Source organism: Schistocerca gregaria, chromosome 3 (genome assembly GCF_023897955.1).
Source record: "Schistocerca gregaria isolate iqSchGreg1 chromosome 3, iqSchGreg1.2, whole genome shotgun sequence".
Lineage (NCBI taxonomy): Eukaryota > Metazoa > Arthropoda > Insecta > Orthoptera > Acrididae > Schistocerca > Schistocerca gregaria.
Window position 1 is genome coordinate 877,232,948 of NC_064922.1, and position 24,806 is coordinate 877,257,753.

General features: G+C 42.2%; 1 non-coding gene and 1 pseudogene across 1 annotated transcript; both read left to right on the forward strand.

Annotated features, from left to right (window-relative positions):
• The first annotated feature begins 7,923 nt into the window (after positions 1-7,923).
• On the forward strand, positions 7,924-8,041 carry LOC126356640 (5S ribosomal RNA; annotated as a pseudogene).
• A 4,339-nt stretch (positions 8,042-12,380) lies between these two features.
• Trnat-ugu (transfer RNA threonine (anticodon UGU)) lies at positions 12,381-12,454 on the forward strand. Its single transcript has one exon. It is a non-coding gene; the product is annotated as a tRNA-Thr (tRNA).
• Positions 12,455-24,806: the final 12,352 nt, after the last annotated feature.

The window sequence follows — 24,806 nt, forward strand, 5'->3', positions numbered from 1 at the left end:
TTATGTGGGGCCGACGTACACCGCTGGTGGTCATGGAAGGCGCCGTAATAGTTGTACGACAAGTGAATGCCATCCCCCGACCGATAGCGCAAGCATGTCGGCAGCGTATTGGAGAGGCATTCGTCTTCATGACGACAATTCAAGCCCCCATCGTGCACATCTTGTGAATGACTTCCTTCAGGATAACGACATCGCTCGACTAGAGTGGCCTGCACGTTCTCCAGACATGAAATCTATCGAACATGCTTGGATTTGATTGAAAAGGGCTGTTTATGTGACAACGTGACCCACCAAACACTCTGAGGGATCTACACCAAATAGCCGTTGAGGAGTGGGACAATTTGGGCCAACAGTGCCGTGATGAATTTGTGGATAGTATGCTACAATGAATAAAGACATGCTTCAATACAAGAGGACGTGCTACTGGGTATTGGAGGTACCGATGTGCAATCTGGACCACCTTCTCTAAAGGTCTCGCTGTATGGTGGTACAACATGAACTGTGTGATTTTCATGAGCAATAAAAAAGGAGGAAATGATGTTTATGTTGATCTCTAGTATAATTTTCTCTACAGGTTCCGGAACTCTCGGAACCGAGGTGATGCAAAACTTTTCTTTTATGTGTGTATAATGGTCCCAGTTTAGAATTATCTCAAGGTGGTATCAATATTATTCATAGCTTGTTCTGTAAAAACCAACAACACACCCATTTATATAAAAAATCGTACCAATTGCGCCATCTGAAAGATTTGTTTCATTATGTCAATTTAAGAAGTTCCATCACTTGTTATTATAGAATGGAATTTTATGTTATTTTACCAGAAGCTGCTGTGGATAGGCCATGATATGTAATCACACTTAATAACTAATCGGTTGACAGCAACGGCTTAAACCACAACAGTCACAAAAAATAGAAGAACCTGGATGAGAAGTTGTGCTGTTTGTTGATAATGTGTTAGTACATTACAAATTTTTTATAACAGCACACTGAAAAGTAATGTTAGTATGTTGCATCAGAATATCAGGGAATTGAAGAACAAAGCAGAAGAGCTTCTGTCTTGTTTAGAAGATTAGAAACTGAGGGTGGAATTAGTTGCACTGTGCCTGTCCGAACATCCTATAGTCACAGATATGGAAAAGGTAAATGTAGGTAAATACAGGCTTACACCATATGTAAGCAGAGACACTATAGAGAGAGGAAGAGTTGCAATATATGTTAAATTTATCATAGTGTGAAAATTTACTAATTAACACTGTTTTGTAAAGCAACCTATATAAGAATATAAATGTGAGCTTAAAGTAATTAATGGTACTTTTTATAATTGTAGCTCTCTGTAGGTCCCCACTGTGAAATTTTCAGCTATTTCAGAAAAAATTGGATTCTTTGTTGTGCTACGTCAGACAAGTGGTCTGTAGTTGAAGAAGTCTCATGATGATCTCTCCATTGGCAAAAGATTCAGGGATAGTCCCCCATTCGGATCTCCGGGAGGAGACTGCCAAGGGGGAGGTTACCATGAGAAAAAGATTGAATAATCAACGAAAGGATAATGTTATACGAGTCGGCGCGTGGAATGCCAGAAGCTTGAACGTGGTAGGGAAAGTAGAAAATATGAAAAGGGAAATGCAAAGGCTCAATCTAGATATAGTAGGGGTCAGTGAAGTGAAGTGGAAGGAAGACAAGGATTTCTGGTCAGATGAATACCGGGTAATATCAACAGCAGCAGAAAATGGTATAACAGGTGTAGGATTCGTTATGAATAGGAAGGTAGGGCAGAGGGTGTGTTACTGTGAACAGTTCAGTGACCGGGTTGTTCTAATCAGAATCGACAGCAGACCAACACCGACAACGATAGTTCAAGTATACATGCCGACGTCGCAAGCTGAAGATGAACAGATAGAGAAAGTGTATGAGGATATTGAAAGGGTAATGCAGTATGTAAAGGGGGACGAAAATCTATTAGTCATGGGCGACTTGAATGCAGTTGTATGGGAAGGAGTAGAAGAAAAGGTTACAGGAGAATATGGGCTTGGGACAAGGAATGAAAGAGGAGAAAGACTATTTGAGATCTGTAACAAGTTTAAGCTAGTAATAGCGAATACCCTGTTCAAGAATCACAAGAGGAGGAGGTATACTTGGAAAAGGCCGGGAGATACGGGAAGATTTCAATTAGATTACATCATGGTCAGACAGAGATTCCGAAATCAGATATTGGATTGTAAGGCGTACCCAGGAGCAGATATAGACTCAGATCACAATATAGTAGTGATGAAGAATAGGCTGAAGTTCAAGACTTTAGTCAGGAAGAATCAATACGCAAAGGAGTGGGATACGGAAGTTCTAAGGAATGACGAGATACGTTTGAAATTCTCTAACTCTATAGAAACAGCAATAAGGAATAGCGCAGTAGGCAGTGCAGTTGAAGAGGAATGGACATCTCTACAAAGGGCCATCACAGAAGTTAGGAAGGAAAACATAGGTACAAAGAAGGTAGCTGCGAAGAAACCATGGGTAACAGAAGAAATACTTCAGTTGATTGATGAGAGGAGGAAGTACAAACATGTTCCGCGGAAAATCAGGCAAAACAGAAATACAAGTCGCTGAGGAATGAAAGAAATAGGAAGTGCAAGGAAGCTAAGACGAAATGGCTGCAGGAAAAATGTGAAGACATCGAAAAAGATATGATTGTCGGAAGGACAGACTCAGCATACAGGAAAGTCAAAACAATCTTTGGTGACATTAAAAGTAACTGTGGTAACATTAAGAGTGCAATGGGAATTCCAGAGGAGAGAGCAGATAGATGGAAAGAATATATTGAAAGCCTCTATGAGTCTGAAGATTTGTCTGATGTGATAGAAGAAGAAACAGGAGTCGATTTAGAAGAGATAGGGGATCCAGTATTAGAATCGGAATTTAAAAGAGCTTTGGAGGACTTACGGTCAAATAAGGAAGAAGGGACAGATAACATTCCATCAGAATTTCTAAAATCATTAGGGGAAGTGGCAACAAAAAGACTATTCACGTTGGTGTGTAGAATATATGAGTCTGGCGACACACCATCTGACTTTCGGAAAAGCATCATCCACACAATTCCGAAGATGGCAAGAGCTGACAAGTGCGAGAATTATCGCACAATCAGCTTAACAGCTCATGCATCGAAGCTGCTTACAAGAATAATATACAGAAGAATGGAAAAGAAAATTGAGAATGCGCTAGATGACGATCAGTTCGGCTTTAGGAAAAGTAAAGGCATGAGAGAGGCAATTCTGACGTTACGGCTAATAATGAAAGCAAGGATAAATAAAAATCAAGACACGTTCATAGGATTTATCGACTTGGAAAAAGAGTTCGACAATATAAAATGGTGCAAGCTGTTCGAGATACTGAAAAAAGTAGGGGTAAGCTATAGGGAGAGACGGGTCATATACAATATGTACAACAACCAAGAGGGCATAATAAGAGTAGACAATCAAGAACGAAGTGCTCGTATTAAGAAGGGTGTAAGACAGGGCTGTAGCCTTTCGCCCCTACTCTTCAATCTGTACATCGAGGAAACAATGATGGAAATACAAGAAAGGTTCAGGAGTGGGATTAAAATACAAGGTGAAAGGATATCATTGATATGATTCGCTGATGACATTGCTATCCTGAGTGAAAGTGAAGAAGAATTAAATGATCTGCTGAACGGAATGAACAGTCTAGTGAGTACACACTATGGTTTGAGAGTAAATCGGAGGAAGACGAAGGTAATGAGAAGTAGTAGAAATGAGAACAGCGAGAAACTTAACATCAGGATTGATGGTCACGAAGTCAATGGAGTTAAGGAATTCTGCTACCTTGGCAGTAAAATAAACAATGATGGACGGAGCAAGGAAGACATCAAAAGCAGACTCGCTATGGCAAAAAAAGCATTTCTGGCCAAGAGAAGTCTACTAATATCAAATACCGGCCTTAATTTGAGGAAAATTTCTGAGGATGTACGTCTGGAGTACAGCATTGTATGGTAGTGAAACATGGACTGTGGGAAAACCGGAACAAAAGAGAATCGAAGCATTTGAGATGTGGTGCTATAGACGAATAATGAAAATTAGGTGGATTGATAAGGTAAGGAATGAGGAGGTTCTACGCAGAATCAGAAAGGAAAGGAATATGTGGAAAACACTGATAAGGAGAAGGGACAGGATGATAGGACATCTGCAAGACATGAGGGAATGACTTCCATGGTACTAGAGGGAAATGTAGAGAGCAAAAACTGTAGAGGAAAACAGAGATTGGAATATGTCAAGCAAATAATTGAGGACATAGGTTGCAAGTGCTACTCTGAGATGAAGAGGTTAGCACAGGAAAGGAATTCGTGGCAGGCCGCATCAAACTAGTCAGTAGACTGATGACCAAAAAAAAAAAAATGTCAGACAGAGGAAAGCAAATTACTGTTTGTGGGGATTTCAGAGCAGATTTTTTGAAAGAGCCTGATAGAAAGCTTGACCTTGATGTATTGTTTGTTTCTCTCAACATGATGTCAACTACTGATTTATCTACTTGGGTAGTACAGGAAAGCAGCATACTGATAGATAATGTTTTTATATATCAAGAGAAATTTAATGAGATAAAAACTTCTCCTGTTAAGAATGGTCTGATCAGAATGCATATGTAGTTACAGTATATGGCATAGCTCCACACAGTAATAGAGAACCATCCTCCAAAGTAGTGTAGTAAATAAAAAATTTAACAATTGAAAATTTGACAGAAAGCTTGCAACAGTTAGCCTGGGATGAGGTGCTGTTAATTTAAAATTTAACCTATTTCATGATAACTTTGTAAGAATATTTGAAAACATTTTCTCTAAAGAAACAGAGAAATCATCGAAAAATGCATAGCTTGCTTAAGCAATAAACCATTATATGAAGTATTGCACTCTAGTAAGTGAAGTTTTTAAAAATTTCAGAAGTGTATGCAATACACCTGAGATTAGCACTTCTAACAGTGAAATTGAAATAATTTGGAATATTGTTAAAATGAAAACATGGAAACCTAGACCACAAAAAACTATTTCTATTAAACACAGTGAAAGGGTTGTTAACAAAACATCTAAAGCACAAAATCTTTTTAATAATTTCTAAGTGTTGTAGAGAAGGTATAATCCAGCTATTCATTATAAAATGCAGCACTTTATATGGAAGAGGCAATATCTATGAAATTTGATGGAACTGAAATTTAAGCCATCTCTCATACTGAAATTAGGAAAATAATAAATTCGCTCAATAGTGAAATCTTGCAAGGAATTGATTGCATTTTCAACAGAGTACTAAAGCCTTGTTCCCAACAGATAAGCAGGATTCTCAGCTGCATATGTAGTAGCTTACTAAAACATCGCATTTTTACACATATACTGAAATAAGCTATCATTAAACTATTGCATAAGAACGGAGATAGGTCTGAATGTAACAACTACCACCCAATCTCACCTCTAACAGATTTATCCAAAATCCTTGAAAAAGTAATGTATTGTAGAGTAGCTTTGCATATTTGTAAAAATGAAGTACTAACAAAATATCAGTTTTGTTTTCAGAAAGGCTTTGCAATAGAAATGGACATAAATGCTTTCACTGATCAAATATTAAGTACTCTGAATAAGTAAAAATCGTCCACTGGGAAATTTTGTGATCTCTCAAAAGCTTTTGACTATGTTAATCATGGAATTCTTCTACATAAGCTTAAGCATTGTGGTATGATGGGACTGTAGTTAAATGGTGTAATTCATATTTAATTGAAAGAATGTAGAAGATTGAAATGAACAGTACAGATAATTTACAAATATCAACAGCGACCTCCAACTGGGGATGTATCAAGAATGGTGTCCCACAGGGTTCAGTCTTGAGTCCCTTGTTGTTAATACACATTAATGATTTGCCCTCTGTATTCATGAAGATTCAAAGTTTCTGATGATGATACAAGTATATTAATCACACCCACCAAAAAAGAATTAACTGAGGAAATTGTATATAATGGCTTTCAGAAACCTATTAATTGTTTCTCTGCACATACACACTCACAAAAGTGTAGTATGCAGTTTAACACCATAGACAAATATAGATGTCTGTTGCTAAGGTAAAATATTCAGGATTTATGGGCCTGTGCAATTATGATAAATTGAGCTGAAAGAAATACATTGATGATTAGCTGAATTGGTTAGATTCAACTACTTATGTTATTAGGTTTATTGGAAATTTTGTTGATAAACGTATCTGTAAATTAGCCTAATATGCCTATTTTCATTCACTGCTTTCATATGGCATCATATTTTGGGCTAATAGACCACTACGAGAAACATATTAATTGCACAAAAGTGTGTAGTTATAATAATAGCTGGAGCCCAGCCAAGATCACCTTGTGGACATTTATTTAGGGAACATAGGATATTCAAAATACCTTTGCAATAGATATATTCAATTACGAAATTTGTAATTAATAACCTGTCCAAATTCAAAAAGAGTAGTGAAGTGTATCGCTACAGCAATAGAAGAAACAATGACCTTCATTATTCTAGAATTATCTGACATTGGCAGAGATAAAGGTGAATTATGCTGCCACATAAATTGCGTTATCTTCTGCCTTCCAGTTCCTTACCTCCGTTTGGAGTTACACAACTATTCACTGCTTCTCTTGAAATTACTGTAATCTATGTCAGGCATAATTTAATGTCCAAAACGTAGTAGGTCACTATAGTGCATATCCTGTAAATTGTATCGAGCATCCTTGAAAAGCGCAAACAACAATTTTTGTAAACAGTGTGCCTTGTCCTCCCTAGAATATCCGTAGTTTTTCTAAGGCACTCTACGGTCGTATTTCTGCTGACTTATTCGAAATCTGTTCATAAGTGGTTTTCTACTATGCTGCTGATGGTCTTCCACGTATGTAGTCAGTTCAGTACCCGCCCGTTGGTCAACGATTGTCCTTTACTACGTTTCGCTAGACACCGGATTTGTGGTTCTCTGCCCGAGAATTGTGGTCAACTACATGACTCGACACCTGTTTCAATATCACTTTCATTTGTTTAGCACGATCGTCATCACTCCTCATGTACAACATCCGCACATCGAGCGTATACGATAACACACATTCTACTGACTCGTCTTACAGAAACGCTAATATATCATTTGCGACTTCTCCCTCACTCTGTGAAATTCCTTGGTTTTCTTCTTGACGAAATGTCAACCTTGGCAACTGTTGTTGTAGACGTAATGCAATGTTTACTTTTATATCGTTGCCATTGCTCTACTTTGTTTCATCAGCACTAACACTATAGCACTGTCGTGTGTTACTAGTCGACTAAGCAGTTCACCATACTCCGTAGCCTCATGCTGGACTTACCACTGGGTACCTCCAGTCCCGCCCCCAGTTGCCATGAGCAGCCAAAATTGTGGTTGTGTGGTAGACAATATGTGGGGCATCGAATGCTGTAAACGTTATTGGCCTTTTGCGACCTCTCACTCGTGGGGTTCCTTGTCAGTTAAACGCTGCTAGACGAATGTATATTTTGTTAGGAATAGAAACCGCAGTAGATTCTAGACCTACCACCCGAGGAGAGAGTGATATGGAGTTCACAGCAGCCCAGTTCTTAAATGGTGGCAAACTGGTAACTATTCCATGTGGGCCAGAACAACCAACTAGTGAAGATCTTCCCAAGGTGTTCCAGCTGACGGAAAAGGTCAGTGAGGGCGTTAGGCACAGGTGGAAAAATAAATAATTTTTGCTACTAAACCACTGTAGTGAGGTGAAAGGATGTCCTTCAAGAAGGAGACCCTGAATTGCAGAAGTTGTTTAGTTCAGGAGGAAATCAAACCGCGATACTTGTGAAAGACAGCAGTGGTGGAAGAGGTATGGCGTGGCAGAGATGACAAAATCATGTGCATCATTTTCAGGTAGGCCAACGGCCATGCCGCAGTGGTAACACCGGTTCCCGTCAGATCACCGAAGTTAAGCGCCGTCGAGCTGGGCTAGCACTTGGATGGGTGACCATCCGGTCTGTCGAGCGCTGTTGGTAAGCGGGGTGCACTCAGCCCTTGTGGGGCAAACTACAGGACTACTTGATTGAGAAGTAGTGGCTCCGGGTCTTCGAAACCGACACACGGGCGGGAGAGCGGTGTGCTGACCACATACCTCACCACATCCGTATCCAGTGACGCCTATGGGCTGAGGATGACAAGGTGGCTGGTCGGTACAGTTGGGCCTTCATGGCCTGTTCGGGAGGAGTTATTTTCCGGTAGCCGCATGGAGCGTAGATCTATCGACTAGTTCACATATTCATCCCCCTTGAGAAACACGATGGTGAGGAGATGTTGGGAAATGGGAAGGGACCTTTAGCGTCATCTGTGGCCATTTCCTAGAATACAGTACACTGAGCTGTTCTCTGTGCCAGTTGTGTGTGGGATGAGAATTTTGTGGCGTGTGTGCTGATGATCACCCTCTTAAATAGTGGCAGGAAGAAAAACAGGTAGCCTTTATTACTGACAGCACAAACATCAGACAACCGTTAAACTATCACGAAGTGAATTCCAGGCCATAAAGGAACACTGTGTGGTTCGTGTCTACCAGAGAATTATCATCGGTTGTTGACGATGAAAGCAAACAAACGAGCGACAGGAAATTCCGCTGATTAGCAACGAACGACATTGGAACATGGTGATGCGTGCAGCTATTTTTAATTGTTTGGTCTCTCCTCTCCCTTATATAAGGGACACCAGGTTCATCCGTTTTTGTGACATAGGACAGACGTGATACGTTGTTAAAAATATTGTTCTCAACTCATTCAGCATCTCACTATCTCAGTCTGAAATATAGGAGAGTATGAGGAGGGTCAATTTTTCCACGCAGGCTCAAGTTCTGTAAATATAGCTATTGGAAGACATTCGTCCCTATCGTCTGGACGACCGTATATTTTTATCGATAATATCACAGATTTTTCCAAGTGTTCGATATTCTATGTGTTGAGAGATGGATCGCCTGATGACACAAATTCAGCACAATAATTCATAAATCGATGCTAAAATCTTTCTTTCTGTGAGGTCTTGTATGACTTAAATCCGTCTGTTATCACTGTCTTGCCTGGAAATATATAGCGCTTCATGAGAGAGAATAAAGTTGGCTTCCCACTTGAACGGACTTGAACTATAAAGAATACTCTTTCAATGCCGCTAGAAATCCAAGTATGTTAAACTTAATTTTTCAACGGTTGTTCTTCTGGTATTTCCTAGTAGCTATGCGAGATTCGTCTACTTCGACAACCTTGGTTTGTTCACCTATCACACTCGTTTGTAACGATGACCTAACAGAGCTCAGCAAAAAATGTAGTGGTCACACTCTGTATTCGTGGACAGTTGTGTTTCAGAAACTGTTGCTTGTAGCATATAGTTTCTTATTCAACAAGAACCTAAAATGGTACTCTTCTTGGTGGATAACTTGTAACTATCAAATCACGTCTTCTGAGCCGTGCTGCAGCTCGCGTTGGTGCTGTTTGTAGGTTTCCGCCCTCTGTTGGAGGCCAGACCATATCCTTTAGTTGGCATGGTTGCTGTTGTTTGTCTTCTATTCGTCTTGACTGGCGCCACACGGTTTCGTAAGCGTTGCCAGCCGCGTTGCCCAGGAGCAGGTCCGCGCCGTGCAATAACATGGACTGCCGGACGGAAGGGCTGTGGTCGCAAGGGTGCACGACGTCGTCGTAAACGGATCCAGCAAGCTATAGGATGAATGCATTTCAATCGAAGTAGAGCGAAGTCAGTCACCCGTGTGGGCCCCAGAGTGCATATGAGTGTTATGACAGATTATCATCGCGCTGTCATGTGCAGTTTAGAACTTGAAAACCATACTGTGTTAGAAGCACAGTGATTAGACGGTGAGGTTACTCAACTGTGAAGAGATTTGTTTCATTCTACCAACCCTCGTCAGAGTTGTCACAGTGAGTTCAGTGTGCATTTGTGTGCCTAATGAATTTGATGTCACTCATTTGGTACTTGGTTTTGGCTCGCTTTGTGATTGTTTCCGCGATGACGTGCGGTTTTTGATTCTGGATGGTTACATTTCGGTTTTGCCATGCACGCAAATCGTGTAGGGTTTTGCTTATTGTTAGTTTGTGTGGTGTTCTGTACTGTCACTTGTTTGTTCGGATTTTCGGGTTTGTGGAATCGGACGGAAATCTGGTAATGGTTTCTTTATCGTTCTGGACGCTCTAAACACATTATTCTGGGACGTCGTGCAGACCGCCGGTTCAAGTTTTGGCGTATTGTTTTATCGTTGCATTTGGTTTATCGGGCGTCAGGTAGCTTCAGCAAGATTATCATTAGTCATTCGTTAGACTGCCACTAGCCTGAGTTACCATCTTGTGAAGTGAATACAACTCTTGGCTGCCTATCTCATTGCTCGCGAAAGTGTTTGTTGCCGGACCTTCTCAGAGGTCCTTGTTTTTTATGATTCTATTATTTATTACCATACCTTGTAATGCCTACATTAAAGGTTATGTATGTCTAGTTACGCCCCCCCCCCCCCCCCCCCCCATGAACCATGGACCTTGCCGTTGGTGGGGAGGCTTGCATGCCACAACGATACAGATAGCCATACCGTAGGTGCAGCCACAACAGAGGGGTATCTGTTGAGAGGACAGACAAACATGTGGTTCCTGAAGAGGGGCAGCAGCCTTTTCAGTAGTTGCAGGGACAACAGTCTGGATGACTGACTGATCTGGCCTTGTAACAATAACCAAAACGGCCTTGCTGTGCTGGTACTGCGAACGGCTGAAAGCAAGAGGAAACTACAGCCATAATATTTCCCGAGGGCGTGCAGCTTTACTGTATGATTAAATGATGATGGCGTCCTCTTGGGTAAAATATTCCGGATGTAAAATAGTCCCCCATTCGAATGTCCGGGCTGGGACTACTCAGAAGGACGTCGTTATCAGAAGAAAGAAAACTGTCGTTCTACAGATCGGAGTGTGGAATGTCAGATCCCTTAATCGGGCAGGTAGGTTAGAAAATTTAAAAAGGGAAATGGATAGGTTACAGTTAGATATAGTGGGAATTAGTGAAGTTCAGTAGCAGGAGGAACAAGACTTCTGGTCAGGTGAATACAGGGTTATAAATACAAAATCAAATAGGAGTCAGCAGGAGTAGGTTTAATAATAAATAAAAAAAATAAGAGCGCGGGTAAGCTACTACAAACAGTATAGTGAAAGCATTATTGTGGCCATGATAGACACGAAGCCCACTCCTACTACAGTAGTACAAGTTTATATGCCAACTAGCTCTGCAGATTACAAATAAATTGAAGAAATGTATCATGAAGTAAAAGAAATTATTCAGATAATGAAGGGAGACGAAAATTTAATAGTCATGGGTCACTGGAATTCGGTAATAGGAAAAGGGAGAGAAGGAAACGTAGCAGGTGAATATGGATTGGGTTAAGATATGAAAGAGGAAACTGCCTGGTAGAATTTTGCACAGAGCACAACTTAATCATAGCTAACACTTGGTTCAAGAATCATAAAAGAAGGTTGTATACATAAAAGAAGCCTGCAGATACTGAGAGGTTTCAGATAGATTACATAATGGTAAGACAGAGATTTAGGAGCCAGGTTTTCAATTGTAAGACATTTCCAGTAGCAAATGTGGACTCTGACCACAATCTATTAGTTATGAACTGTAGATTAAAATTGAAGAAACTGCAAAAAGGTGCTCTGTCAATCTCTTCACGCAGTATCATATCTCCCATTTCATCTTCATCTACATCCTCTTTCATTTCCATAATATTGTCCTCTAGGACATCGCCCTTGTATATACTCCTTCCACCTTTCTGCTTTCCCTTCTTTGCTTAGAACTGGGTTTCCATACGAGCTCTTGAAATTCATACAAGTGGTTCTCTTTTCTCCAAAGGTCTCTTTCATTTTCCTGTAGGCAGGATCTATCTTACGCCTGGCGAGATAAGCCTTTACATCCTTACATTTGTCCTATAGCCATCCCTGCTTAGCCATTTCGCACTTCCTGTCAATCTCATTTTTGAGACGTTTGTGTTTCTTTTTGCCTGCTTCATTTGCTGCATTTTTATATTTTCTCCTTTCAGCAATTCAATATTCTTTTTACGTATTTGATCCTCTGCTGCCTTCACTACTTCATCCCTCAAAGCTACCCATTCTTCTTCTACTGTATTTCTTTCCCCCATTCCTGTCAATTGTTCCCTTATGCTCTCCCTTAAAGTCTGTACAACATCTGGTTTAGTCAGTTTATCCAGGTCCCATCTGCTAATATATATAAGGCTAACTTGCCGTTTGACGATCTTCTGTACAGATGCACAAACAGTGCTCGAACTCTTACGGGAATCGACAAAAAGCCTCTGTCCCCTCGGTGGCTCAGATGGATAGAGCGTCTGCCATGTAAGCAGGAGATCCCGGGTTCGAGCACCGGTCGGGGGACACATTTTCAACTGTCCCCGTTGACTTATATTAACGCTGTATGCAGCTAGGGCTATTCATGTCATTGTGACATATAAGATGAATGGAAACGGAACTACTTATTCTTACACTGGGAGTGAGCACCTTTAGCTCACTTGTACCTACAACATCACTTTCTGACGAAATTTAAAATCACAAAAAACATTCATTTGAGCATTGTCCTAGTACTGAATCAGAATGGCAATTCTATACGAACATTAAACGTGATAGCAACGTGCGCAGTTGTTCATTAGTTAGCGTTGACAGTCAAGGAGTTACACACTTCAATTTTTTCCAGATGCCCAGTTAGTAATACAAGTTATTAGTAGACAAAGCTTAACATTACCTAGCTTTTACGTTACAAAATTATGACAATAGGCACTTATGGTAAAATATGACCAAAACAATCGGCACTAGCTGTAGTTTAAACCAGGTTTACAACTTAGAGTGAAGTCTTAAAGCCATTACAACGAAAGGCACTAACATGATCAACACTAAATCCCAGCATAAGATAGTAGATTTAATAGTGTCCAGCGCTCTAGACTGATGTATCAGTAAAGAATCAGAGCATTGCCCGCTGTAGGGCTTTGCAGATGAGAGCTCAAGAAAGCCACTGAGAAAAGTGAACGACCATGAGAATAAACATACGTCCGTAATTTCTAACGCATCACTACGGCGTAACTTAAAAAATAAAAAAGATGCACGCGTTCGTAACATAAGTGGCACGGTCGACTAACTAAATGTTTGAATAACACAGCTCACAAGGACCTTGTCCCGTTGAAGCAGCTGAAACACACAGCGGCAGTTCTCAAACCACGTGCTGATCAGGACACGTCATAAACTTAACTTAAATGCGCGGACGTGTGTTCAACACGAGTACTATCAAAATCACGACGAGCATACTTAAAGCAGACAGAACAGCACAAGCCGACGACGCAACTAAGCAGAGCCACGTTCGTCCGAACATTCAACAACATCATGACTAATAATACGCAGAGAGTCTAACTTTAGTATTTTGTGGAACACTGTGTTTGCAGGCACATGTCAACACCACAGCATTATCGTCCACCGCACGGTTGTGCCTCCACTGTTAATTTCGTTGCTGAAGGTTCGGCACAAAACACAAGACATCTGGTCGTTCTTCTCGAATGACATGCAAAACTTATTTCCTTGTCAGCAAACTCGCTATTCGTATCATACCACTGAGACACGGTACCAAGTTTCAAACAGATGCCACGAGCATCTCAAAACAACTAATACAAGACACCAGACAAATTTTAAGTCACCAATCTTCATGTAGCTGAATTACGAAATACAAATGTGTGTATAAAAATTGCTCTGAGCATTATGGGAATTAACATCTGTGGTCATGAGTCCCCTAGAACATAGAACTACTTAAACCTAACTAACCTAAGGACATCACACACATCCATGCCTGAGGCAGGATTTAAACCTGCGACCATATCGGTCACGGGGCTACAGAGTGACACACCTAGAACCGCACGGAAATGTGTGTATAATCAGCGATCACACATCATACTGGAATCACTGACAAAGGCGCTGTAACCAATTCACGAACACGTGATACATGATAGACCAAGAATATATATATGCCAACCAAACTCACTACAAACCCACTCTAACAGCTTTTCCGTGCTTGCCGTAGGAAACTAACCTGGCGCTAGTAGAACATGACCGACGCTAGACAGTACTTTCACATTTAGTAACAAGTTATCCAGCAATGTGACAATGGAGAGAAGCCGCTCGATACTGCCACTTCCAGATCCATACTGCATAGGTTCTAAGTCACTGCAGAATGGACTAGAGATGGAGGATCCGCTCCTGAACTGATTCATAGAGTTGAATCTTTCAAAAGAGTTAAGAATCAGTGATTCAGAAGAAAAGAAGGGTAGCTCCAACACAACACAACACAGCCAGCACCGGTCTCTGCCCTGCTTCTGCCTTGGCTGCCTGTATTGTGCAGTGACCCATTGGATTTTGTGTTTCACATATGCCATGCCATCTGTGCTTCCTCTGCCGTGTGCAGTGTCTGGTGGTGGCACACCTTAACTTAGCATCGAACTCCGTCAGCGATCGTTTCAGTCGCACGTCCTGCCCTCTGGGCAGTTGATGCGAGCAACAGGACAGAGAGCCTCCTAGTGGAGAACATAAGAAGTACTTGCAACAACCTGCTCACAAGAGAACGGACGATTTGTCTCAGAGTGGGTGACTGGTGGCCATTCACCGCTCCCCCCACCCTCAGAACTCGCCCGCTCAACGCTCACCCCACCGTTCCCGACTCTAGCCAGAGCGTTGAGCAAAGCAACTCAGGTATCACTCCCGTCTCTGCGGTCTTAGCTCACGCAGTAATAGAGCTCGCAGCTCGACCTGCCTGACTTAGTGCCTCTGCATCGTAGTTCGTCTCTACTGGATATTGTTCTTCGTAGTTATACCAGTATCTGTATTACAAAATTATGTTATGTATACATCATTTGTTTTTATTTTATTTTTATTTGTTTAAACTGATCAGATGAGGTTCCTGACGACTCCTCTTACTATAGGACTTTTTATTATGGACACTCGAATTTACACTTTAATTACGAACGAACCAATAAATGTATCGCAAAATGTGATACACCAATATTTTCCTTGTTTTATTCTGCGTAAGGCTATATGCAGCACTTTGGTCTTACAGTCAAATTTATATTTTTTTTCTTATTGTTGTACGGATTTTGCGATTTTAGGCGTCTTTCGAAGGAAACGTTCACTTTAAAAATTCATGGGTTGCGATGTATTTGTACGAGGTTAATGAAATTTTAATACATTATAGCCAAATACATTGTTAATATAAATATCAAGTTACAACAAAAACCACAATAGTGCAAAATAAGTCAATAATCAAAAACTTTGTCATTTCATGGAAATTTCAATAAACAATACAAAATTCTTACTCATTATCTGTGTTACTTCAAAATAGGATCAAATAAGATCAAATACAGGTGTAGTACTGGAATAAACCAAGTTTAAAGGGCTATGTGCCTTCCATTTATTTTCTGTTGTTAATGAGTGGTGAGTCATGAAAAAGAGCTAGTTCATTTCAGGGAGTGAACAGTTCTGATCCGATCTCTGAAAAGAACAGTTTTGCCCATCTCTAGAATGGACTTCAATCGGACTGCGTAACTCCGATCTCCATGTACAGCTGACAGTAGTAGGCATAGATAATAAATTTTGGAGGACTAACCCTCCAAACGTTTCACTTGCACGATAAACATAAATATCGCGTTAGGAATGGCAAATTTGGCTGCAGATCCTCGCCAACCGATCTATACAGTTTCACTGGACGTCGTGCAAAACCCTGCTGGCAACACACGTGGTCACTGGTACAAAACAAGACGCTGATACAGAGTTGAAAACTCTTCCTACTTGCGGTTTGCACTTCAAAAAGCAACTCTTATTCCTAATCGCTAACTACACGTCGTTTGCTAAGACTTATAAACGTGACAAAGTTACGCAGGTAGGATGCGAAGTCTGCCTTGACAGATATGTTTTTTACATACTGTCACTATGTATCTGACCAAGGCGTTCATGACAGTCAGAGGATACGTTATATACCAAATACAGTCATTGGTTTATCAGCTTGTGGCTTCTCGTTTAGTGACTAATAGAGTAATTGTGCAGTACTGCAACTCGTTCGCGAAACCACTCCGTTGCGCAGTCTTGGGCGTGTTGACACGGTTCACCCGACTGCTCCCATCGGAGATTCGAGTGCTCCCTCGGGCCTGGGTGTGTATGTTGTCCTTAGCGTAGGTTAGTTTAAGCTAGATTAACCCTTAATTCACGAGATTTGGTCTCTCAGACAGCTCGAAAATCTTAGAATTCGCTCTTCAAGGCCAGTTTTAGAGGAATGCTTCTATACTCCCCCTAACCTCCGTAAATTGTCAACCCTACTATTTTGTTGCGGGTTGAGTTATCACCTTTTTTCCTTGCTATTGACATGTGTTACTGACAGGTTTCAGGGCCTCCTAGACCGCGCCTCGTGAAGTACGTACCTGTTTCTTTAAGTATGGTACCGTATAGTACGAAACGTGTTTGCCGGAACGTGTCACTTTTAACTTTCCAGAGTTTGAGGAAATTTTTAGTCGGGGGATGAAGGAAGGTGTCAGTAATGCAGATCAAGAAGTAGACGAAAAAGACAACGATCTTGCAGTAGCTGGTGGTCACAGTTCAGCTATCGAGATAGAGGCTCATTCAGAGGAAGAACTTCAGGAAAATTTTCATGGGGACCTCTTCGTTTCATCAATAAAATCCTTCAAATGTTAATCAAAATCTAATTTATTGTGAGTGGTGATAGGAAAATGCAGATTCCAGCAAAAAATGTCAATTTTGCAGACTTTCTTTTTATATCTATTGAGTGACATTTTTATGTGCAAATTTAAACGCTAGAATTTAGTTTTCTGTGAGGATTCACTTGCTACAGAGACAGTATATTGTTTCAGAATGTAGAACTGTGTTCTAATAATTCATTTTATGCCTACTATTTAAAATAGCAGACGAAAGTACGTGATTCTGTGTGACGAAAAGTAAAATGTTGCACGCTTTATTTAGTGCAATAAAATAAACAAGGAGCATTTAAACAATATTTAAGTAACTGCAGAAATAAATTTTATGTAACCTAAATTAAAAATTTCAAATGATTTTTGCCTTAAATCTCGGTTCAAACATAAGAGTCCCAGAGACTCCACCTTGTGGTATGCGTTACAGAAAAGTCACGTCGTAAGTCAGAGGGTAAGTAGTGTGTAAGCCTAGGGACTGATGACCTCAGCAGACTGGTCCCATAGGAACCCACCATAAATTTCCGAAACTTAAACCACTCCCAGTGGAGCATTTCAGAATCCGTGATTCGTGATTTATTAGGAACGCAAACACACGCTACATAAAAATTGTTAATTCTTTCGTGGCCACTTGCTGACAAACTGCCTATTTGCTTCTGTCTCGGGTTCTTCGGCCGACGTTCGTCTGATGATTTTAGTGACGTTTCGCCAGAACGAGTGGCTGGCATTGTCAAAGCTTCACCCTCCATTGCCGGTGGTGAACTGGAGCTGAGCTCGCGGCCGCAGACTATATGTACCTGGCGCGCCAACGTCCGAGGGCTTCTCCGCGGTGATTTTGAGGAGTAGCGCCGTATAACGATCCTGCCTTGGAGGCGGTTAAGTGGGAGATGTGTCTCACAGCTGGATAGTGACAGACAGTGACGCGAGACTGGACGCGCACGTAGTTTATGTATCAACCGATAGAGGACAATATTGGATAGGGGGACTGTGATTATAGTTTCGATTATGCCCACTAGAGTGCACTAAATAGAATGTTTATGACAAACTGTCCTAGTATTTTCATAAAGTGTTATTATGTCTCTTTGTGTAGGTAAAATGCTATAAATGTGTTTTCGCAGTGTGAATGATGCGTGAGTGTGGTTTAGGGTAAATATGAAGATAATTTTTTAACGATTTATGTAGTAGCATTTAGTGTGGGAACATTTCGAAGAAGTATGGTTATGGACATAGGGGATTCTTGTAGAATAGATTTGTAAAGTAAGTTTATGGTAAAGGGAAAATTAATTCAGGTATAAATAACAATAGTAAGTATCTTTATGCATAAGGAAAATTTCAGCATATTAGATAAAAAGTGCAGTCGTTAGGTTTACTATTTTGTGATTGATTTTTAATGAAAGGCGCGGACTGGCGCGGGACAGTGTTCTTCTGATATTGGTTGTTGAGTAAACTGACCAATGGTAAAGCAATATTCTCCACACGCCTTTCTCTGCTGGTAGAGAAGACAGAGTATTTTAGAGAGGAGTCGAAGCCTAGCCATGAAACAGTTCGGACGTATGTAGTAGTAGTTCCGACGGAAACGAGAAGTTGCCCGTTCTAGCAGTGTTTCATACATCAAAAGTGTTGTAAAGTGACGGGTGTGTAGAAATTTCGGAATTTCTAAGTGAATTTTGTGACCAGAAAAGAAAAATTCCGCGTGGTCGGTGGCTAAAAACTGTGACTGGTTTTGGTACCGACTGACTTAATATTTGGCGAGCATTATCAATCAAAAACAATCAGTATTTTTGTACCTATTACGTTTTCGGGAAATACAACACCATAAACTTGCTAACGTGAGTGAAAGGGATAATGAGTGACTGTGTTAAGACTAGCACGGGCTTGACAGTGATACGTGTTCATCTAACTTTCAGAATATATTAACTGAGGACAAAATTTCCAACCTTTCATTTGTGTGGAAACTTTCTCCCGAAGCGTAGATCAGTGACTTAAATTGCAGCCTGGTTCACGTCGAAGTACGGTAGGTTTCACTCGGCTTTCCTACTGATGATCTGCTGAGACAATGTTCGCAGGTAGGTGCAGGTCCGTCGTAAAGGGACGGAAAGAACCGCAACTGCCGGTGCGGTTCTCCTCTTGCTACCTGCGACGGTAGCTCGCTGCAGTACGGGAAGCCACGATCTGTTTACCTTAAGGCTTTCTTCTTTCTTGTTGAAGCTATTCTCGTGTATGTGTATTTCTAGAGCTTCTCTAGCTGCCTGCGGCCGCGAGCTCGGCTCCTGTTCACCAATGGCAATGGAGGGTGGAGGTTAGACAATGCCAGCCACTCGTGCTGGCGAAACATCAGTAAAATCATCAGACGAAGAGCCAGAAACAGAAGAAATAGGCAGTTTGTCACACTCTATATTCACCGTTAATCACGAAGAGGTCAGCTTTCTGGCACATACAAGAATCAACTCTTACCACGGTTGTTGTTGTTGTTGTGGTCTTCAGTCCTGAGACTGGTTTGATGCAGTTCTCCATGCTACTCTATCCGGTGCAAGTCTCTTCATCTCCCAGTACTTACTGCAACCTACATCCTTCTGAATCTGCTTAGTGTATTCATCTCTTGGTTTTCCTCTACGATTTTTTCCCTCTATGCTGCCCTACAGTGCTAAATTGGTGATCCCTTGATGCCTCAATACATGTCCTACCAACCGATCCCTTCTTCTAGTCAAGTTGTGCCACAAATTTCTCTTGTCCCCAATCCTATTCAATACCTCCTCTTTAGTTATGTGATCTACCCATCTAATCTTCAGCATTCTTCTGTAGCACCACATTTCGAAAGCTTCTATTCTCTTCTTGTCCAAACTAGTTATCGTCCATGTTTCACTTCCATACATGGCTACACTCCATACAAATACTTTTAGAAACGACTTCCTGACACTTAAATCTATACTCGATATTAACAAACTTCTCTTCTTCAGAAACGCTTTCCTTGCCATTGCCAGTCTACATTTGATATTCTCTCTACTTCGACCAACATCAGTTATTTTGCTCCCCAAATAGCAAAACTCCTTTACTACTTAAAGTGTCTCATATCCTAATCTACTTCCCTCAGCATCACCTGACTTAATTCGACTACATTCCATTATCCTCATTTCGCTTTTGTTGATGTTCATCTTATACCCTCCTTTCAAGACACTGTTTATTCCATTCAACTGCTCTTCCAAGTCCTTTGCTGTCTCTGACAGAATTACAATGTCATCAGCGAACCTCAAAGTTGCAATAAGTAAGAACCCTACCCAAGGCTTCCAACATTCGACGTACAAGTAATTATGATAAAATAACAGGAAGGAATACTCGATGAACTTCAGCTGCATGGCAAAATTGCCAAACAGTACTCGTGTCCACTGTGCTGGCGACGACGGCTCAATGGAAAGCCTGTCAGAACGTCAAAAAACTTGACTTCAAGCCTCGGAAATAAAACGAGGAAAAGCTATAGACGCAACCGTAAGATGCGGCCCATGCTGCTAGATAGCCCGCACTACTCCAGGTCATTGGAGAGAAGACTGCGGCCCTGCCCTCTGCACGCCTCAGGCAGCGACAACAGCTGCAGGGGGGCGTCATTTGACAGCTGGCCGTACTTGGCAGGTGGCGGCGTTTTAGAAGCACCGGAGGACAGAACCACGTAGCACCGCAACCATTCCGTCTCCAAAAGAGAGAACGAAGATTTAGTAAGGAAAGTAGCTGATAAACTCCAATTGTAAAAATCAAGTGAGCTAGCTGCTTCTTGTAGCAAGATGTGGACGACATATGGCTGCAGTTCCGAAACTCTGTACAATCTTCTGAACTGTACATTAATAGATTACTGGTAGTCAGAATTTAGACACGAGCCAATGCATAATGAAATAAATACACTCTGGACAGGTATCTGCGCTGGGTCAGATGAGTTACTTATTGTACTCTGATTTCTTGTTTGCACAGGTTTTACGTCGGTCCAAAGCTGCTCATTGTGGTAACGCAGCCAGATGACGTGCAAAAACTGCTGGTGACAAGTAAACCACGTGAGCGGGATCCGTACTTCACGTACCTCTTAAGCACATTCCTGGGCAACGGCATACTTGTCAGCAAAGGTGAAGTCTGGAAAAATCACCGAAAGATCATCGAACCAGCCTTTCATATGGAGGTAAGTAAAATACAGCAACCAACTTCTTAAGAACACAGTCCGCAGCTCGTGGTCGTGTGATAGCGTTCTCGCTTCCCGCGCCCGGGTTCCCGGGTTCGATTCCCGGCGGGGTCAGGGATTTTCTCTGCCTCGTGATGACTGGGTGTTGTGTGATGTCCTTAGGTTGGTTAGGTTTAAGTAGTTCTAACTTCTAGGGGACTGCTGACCATAGATGTTAAGTTCCATAGTGCTCAGAGCCATTTGAACCATTTTTTTTCTTAAGAATACAACCAACTTTTGTGTTTCCCTGATGTTCAGAGACCTTTGGGTAAGAGGGCAGCAGGTACAATGTGGACCTAACGTGAATTATAGACGTACTGTGTGTCATACCACATGACACTACAGGTTGAGGCGAAACGAGTGCTGTATCACTGCAAGAGGCGCAAAGGCGAGCGAGTGTGTCGCGGCTTACCCTAGCTCAGTACTACCAACACCACTTCATCACAACGCGCCTGTGTTTACCAAACAAATGATTGATCCATAATCTAATAGGGAAATTAGAAATTTAAAATAACTTTTCTGAACTTCATCAGTGTGAGGTCACAGAATGATCTAATTAATCTTCTTCTTCTTTTGCTGATGCCTAGTCTTGCGGTTTCGCAGGGTAGGCATGGTTGGGATCCGATTTGGCAAGGTTAGTTTTAAAGGGTGGCTAGTTGCCATTACTCCTCCACCCCGTACCCCCTCAGGACGAAATTAGTGTATTCCAGCACTCTTCCTTTAGTGGAATCCATGGAATACTGCGAAGGTGTTCAGAGGTCTGCGAGTAGTGAAACTCAGGCGGAACGTGGGGACCAGCCCAGTATTCACCTAGTGGGATGTGGTGAACCGCCTAAAAACCACATCCAGGCTGACCGGCACACCGACCAACGTCGGTAATCCGCCGGCCGGATTATATTCGGGGCCGGCGAGCCTACCCGAGTCCAGAAAGCAGCGCATTAGTGCTCTCAGATAACCTGGTGGGTGAGAATGATCAACTTAATAGGCAAAAACATAGAATCATAAGAAAAAATACCTGGCTCTGAATAATAAGACTACAATGCTAAAAATTATTAAGAATAGGCAAATGTACATGACAATTAAAACTTGTATGTCCCAGCTTGATCAGAGCAATAGTTTGGTCAAAATCGGTGTTATTATGAAAAAATTGAACGTGCTAAGTATTAGACCCAAAAAAATGAAAATTCGTATGCAGCCACAGTTTGATATAAAAACATTAACTATGTGGCTCCATTAAGCTGCCTCTAATAGTTATTTACTAAAAACAAAATTTGAAGCGAAGACGTCCTTATTCATGGCAGATTAAGTATCATTTCTAGTTGTATCATTTGTACTTCTAATTACAGCACTCGATTACAATAATGCTATAATACAGCTGCACGAAGTTTAAAGATTGTATTGTAAATAAATATTAACACAAGGAATCTTAAAGAGGCAGTTCAGGTCATGTTCTAAAAATTTTAGCTGGCAAAGTTTAAATGCTTTTGAGCTAAGACTTTTACAGTAACTAAGGCAAACTTAGGTCTCTTTATATAAAAATTAAGAATATTGTAAATTGTTAAACGACAGAGTTATTAATTAATGCATGTCCGAGCTAGGGGCCATTTAGATACTGATACTTGTGCCTAGGACGGATGATAGCGGATGTTCTGACTGGCGGTCCGCTCTGCCCCTATTTAAATACGGCCAGAGAGGCAGTAAGAAGAGACACCGACACCTCAGTCTGTCTGCATCAGTCAAATGCCTGTGTTCATTGTACCGTGGATGACGTCAGAGCCGGTAGCTGCCAAAAACGTTTTCGATAAAATTAGAAACTGAACTCGCGAAGACCGTGCACCATCCTGAATCGCTTAGATTTCAGGGAGTCAACTGTTTCTATAACGCCCGTAATGTTGACAAAACCGCGTGGCAAGCGATTAACTTTCGGTAGTTAGAAGTCAGGGTGTTAGGCTATTTTACTTGGAATTTCTCGTAGAGGTCGCCTCTGAACTGTTAATAGTGCTGTTTCAGATAGGGATGTGATTATTGTCATTAGAGACATTATTACATATTGTGCATGTAAACCACTACTAAATACACTCCTGGAAATGGAAAAAAGAACACATTGACACCGGTGTGTCAGACCCACCATACTTGCTCCGGACACTGCGAGAGGGCTGTACAAGCAATGATCACACGCACGGCACAGCGGACACACCAGGAACCGCGGTGTTGGCCGTCGAATGGCGCTAGCTGCGCAGCATTTGTGCACCGCCGCCGTCAGTGTCAGCCAGTTTGCCGTGGCATACGGAGCTCCATCGCAGTCTTTAACAGTGGTAGCATGCCGCGACAGCGTGGACATGAACCGTATGTGCAGTTGACGGACTTTGAGCGAGGGCATATAGTGGGCATGCGGGAGGCCGGGTGGACGTACCGCCGAATTGCTCAACACGTGGGGCGTGAGGTCTCCACAGTACATCGATGTTGTCGCCAGTGGTCGGCGGAAGGTGCACGTGCCCGTCGACCTGGGACCGGACCGCAGCGACGCACGGATTCACGCCAAGACCGTAGGATCCTACGCAGTGCCGTAGGGGACCGCACCGCCACTTCCCAGCAAATTAGGGACACTGTTGCTCCTGGGGTATCGGCGAGGACCATTCGCAACCGTCTCCATGAAGCTGGGCTACGGTCCTGCACTCCGTTAGGCCGTCTTCCACTCACGCCCCAACATCGTGCAGCCCGCCTCCAGTAGTGTCGCGACAGGCGTGAATGGAGGGACGAATGGAGACGTGTCGTCTTCAGCGATGAGAGTCGCTTCTGCCTTGGTGCCAATGATGGTCGTATGTGTGTTTGGCGCCGTGCAGGTGAGCGCCACAATCAGGACTGCATACGACCGAGGCACACAGGGCCAACATTCGGCATCATGGTGTGGGGAGCCATCTCCTACACTGTCCGTACACCTCTGGTGATCGTCGACGGGACACTGAATAGTGCACGGTACATCCAAACCGTCATCGAACCCATCGTTCTACCATTCCTAGACGGGCAAGGGAACTTGCTGTTCCAACAGGACAATGCACGTCCGCATGTATCCCGTGCCACCCAACGTGCTCTAGGAAGGTGTAAGTCAACTACCCTGTCCAGCAAGATCTCCGGATCTGTCCCCCATTGAGCATGTTTGGGACTGGGTGAAGCGTCGTCTCACGCGGTCTGCACGTCCAACACGAACGCTGGTCCAACTGAGGCGCCAGGTGGAAATGGCATGTCAAGCCGTTCCACAGGACTACATCCAGCATCTCTACGATCGTCTCCATGGGAGAATAGCAGCCTGCATTGCTGCGAAAGGTGGATCTACACTGTACTAGTGCCGACATTGTGCATGCTCTGTTGCCTGTGTCTATGTGCCTGTGGTTCTGTCAGTGTGATCATGTGATGTATCTGACCCCAGGAATGTGTCAATAAAGTTTCCCCTTCCTGGGACAATGAATTCACGGTGTTCTTATTTCAATTTCCAGGAGTGTACAAATCAGGGAGCTCGATAGGCACTAACAGGATACCGAAGTGGAATAAGCCGACAACTGTGAAAGTTTTGCTCGCAAGTGTGGAAACTAAATTATAAATATTAGCAACAATAACCTTGAACGTAACTAAAAGTGGTAAGAAGACGACAATACATCGCGGCTACCTCCGGCGCTGAGGTTAGAAGCCATGGCTGCTGCTGCGGTGTGCATTACGTCACAATGCGTCGCGTCACGTTGCCTGGTGCACCGCGCCAGCATCGCTCATCGAGATCAAGCAACTGAGTCAAGAATATTTAAAGTACGTG